Source organism: Asparagus officinalis, unplaced genomic scaffold (assembly GCF_001876935.1).
Source record: "Asparagus officinalis unplaced genomic scaffold, Aspof.V1 AsparagusV1_Un6624, whole genome shotgun sequence".
NCBI lineage: Eukaryota > Viridiplantae > Streptophyta > Magnoliopsida > Asparagales > Asparagaceae > Asparagus > Asparagus officinalis.
Window position 1 is genome coordinate 1 of NW_017978883.1, and position 2,901 is coordinate 2,901.

General features: G+C 45.2%; 1 long non-coding RNA gene across 1 annotated transcript; it reads left to right on the top strand.

Moving 5' to 3' along the window:
• Positions 1 to 2,164: 2,164 nt before the first annotated feature.
• Positions 2,165 to 2,671, top strand: LOC109828735. The gene is made up of 2 exons (XR_002243814.1): positions 2,165 to 2,230; positions 2,359 to 2,671. It is a non-coding gene; the product is annotated as an uncharacterized LOC109828735 (long non-coding RNA).
• Positions 2,672 to 2,901: the final 230 nt, after the last annotated feature.

Genomic DNA, 2,901 nt, shown 5'->3' on the forward strand with positions numbered 1-2,901 from the left:
AAATAAGCCATAGCAGCTGAATTATTGAGCGAACATCGTGACACATCAAACACCCTGAACAGACCATCGTTCGAATGCACCTAGCAACAACGATTTCCAGCACAAAGTTACATACCAGGCCAGATGATCAAAACTGGCGACTATTAAATCAATAATTAATACGGATCCGGGCGGTATGACCGCACCCCGTCCATACCTACCTAGCACACCGACTGATCTCGAAGCAACCGACTCTCATCAACTTAAGTGGATACCGACAGGCGAATAGCTGATCCACGCAACAACTTTTTTAGCCCTAGGTTTATAATACGCAGAGGCTTCCAACGCGCCGCCATAGCATATTCACAGCGTTTTCTAACATAGTAACAATGACAACACCGGCCCAATGGACAACCTAGCGCAAGAGACAGTGAGACGAGTAGCGCGGGAAATGTTAGTGTGACACACTATCTTCTCTATCCACTCTAAGTGGCTTGACGAGCAAGTTTCCACTCTGTGTAATGAGTATATCTATACGTGCATTCCCGGCCGAACTATACGGCGCGCCCTACTTATTTTAATATTTACCCACACGCGTAACTATAGGTACCGAACTACGCTCACCGCTCACTTCTCACTATTATCGGCTTGCTGACTACGGTACTACCGCTACTACCCTGACACCAGACACATACTACTTATCCTCTTATTGATCTATCTGCGCAGCAGAGCCGTAGCGTAGCTATTGCGCTTTATCAGCGTCGAACCTTGTGTGTCACCACCTATAATATTGAGACAGAACACAGAACCCCTCTAACGGTCCGGCTTAGAGCTTTCTACCACCGAAATCGGGTATACTGAATTTTCCTGCGATAACCCCCGTACAGGAGGATCATGAGACATTAAAAGTCACAATCGCTCCCATGACCCTCAAAAACAGAACGCTGCATTTCTACCTACGCCGAGAGAAGAGATAGTAGAGAGATTGAGACTGACCTGACTTGGAGAAAAACGCTAGAGAGAGAGAGAGTAGAGATGAGAGAGAGGATACCTGCGGCGAAGTCAAACTTGGGCTAAGAGAAATAGAGGAGAAAGGTGAGTGGAAACGATCTTTGTCCAGTACATCACACTTGAAGGGTGAGGAGGAAGAGAGAGAGCGAGAGAGTGTGATGTCGAGGGACAATGTGGTCCAACATCACTTACCAAAAACGGGGATGCCTTTTGGTGACCACGCTATACCATGAGATGTAAATTTCTCATATATAATATATCATATCTACAGCTTCACTCTACACGGCTACTATGACTCCTACTACTAACTAGCGATGAATCACTGACTACACGGCGCATGACTAGCGAACCGCCTCAACCCACAGGACCCACACCAGTATAATACAGCCTATACCGAACGGCAACACAGTTATTGTTATCTCATTTTGGCAGAGCCCTAGACTATCACGTCTAGAGCAGCAAATGAGATAGTCCGCGCCCAACAAGAGAATACTCCTAGACGGACAAATTTTCCCGTCTAGGATCGGGAGAAGAGTACGACAGCTAAAATCTTCCGTCTAGAATAATTCCGTCTAGGATACACAATCATTGTGTCTAATGAAAGATGGAAAATTTCATCTAGAATAGTGACCTAGAGACGGTTGCTATTTTATTACTGGCTATTCCTTTTAGAAGCACCCACCAGAATATTCTAAGAGGGGAAATTCCCGTATAGGATACAGTCCTACGACGCGGGAAATTCTCGTCCTAGATGGGTTGACCGTGAAAGAACTCACAAAACAACACAAACCAGGAGTTTTCGACCGCAAAATCGATTCCACCCAACCCCATCCGTATTAAAATTTCGCAATAAATGGTAATGGCCGTTTTTCCCCCTTTCAACTGAAGGCCTACTGAAGGGCTCACCTCCAACATTGTCAAGAAAACCCCGCTACCCCTAGACTTGACGTTCTCGGAACCTCCCTTCCCATGTACATCGCGCATCATAAGCATTAACCTCCTCCTTTGTCGGCAAGGAGACGTGGCCACCGTCCGACACGTCCGCCAAGAGACCCTCTCCGTCCAAATCGCCTGAAATCCCTCCGCCCGTCACCTCCAGAAGTGCACGCGTCTCACCACCAGATCCCGTCAGGCAGTCTATTCCGCATACCCCGAGAATCGCGCCCCTCGCGCCTCCCCTCCTCCGGCCGCTTCCGTCGTGGCTACGACAAGGTGATCCCCGCCGTCGGCTACGAACAAGGTCAGCTTAGCTTCCTTAGGGTCTCCTTTTTTTGGAACGAAAGCTCTCTCCCCTGATTTCTATTTTTGGAATGAAAATGGAACGAAAACGAAAAATGATTTTTTCTTTTTTTTGGTTTGTTTGTTTAGCCCGCGAGTGGGATCTCTCCGGTGATGTTTGGAGGCCAGATGAGCGAGGAGGCGGCGGAAAAAGTGATCAAAACCTGGTGAAATTTTAAAATTTGGGGGTTTGTTGTGGGTTTTGATGCTTTTGTTATTGGATCCGTTTGCTTTATTTATGTCTTGATCTGAACAAGTTATTTAGGAGAGAGATAGTTTTATCTAACGTGAATTAGCTGTAGATTGAAAATTTGCGGTGTTCTTATTTTATTGATTTAGTGTATTTAGCGTCTAAATTTGTGATCAGCACATATAAACTCAGAGTAATCACTGTTTTCATTTAGCATTCTTCTTATCAATCCTCTGGCAAAATGCAAAATTTATTGGGAATTATGTTCATCTTCATTTTTGGTGAAGTCTAGTTATTTTCCCCCACTTTAGAATAATTCTTCTGCAAGTCATTTGTTCATGAGCTTCTCTGCTTATAAGATTGACATTTTAATCGTTGTGTTAATACTTTGATGATAGTTCATCCACTGAAGTTGAAGAAGATGCCTTGTCATGAGGGCCACT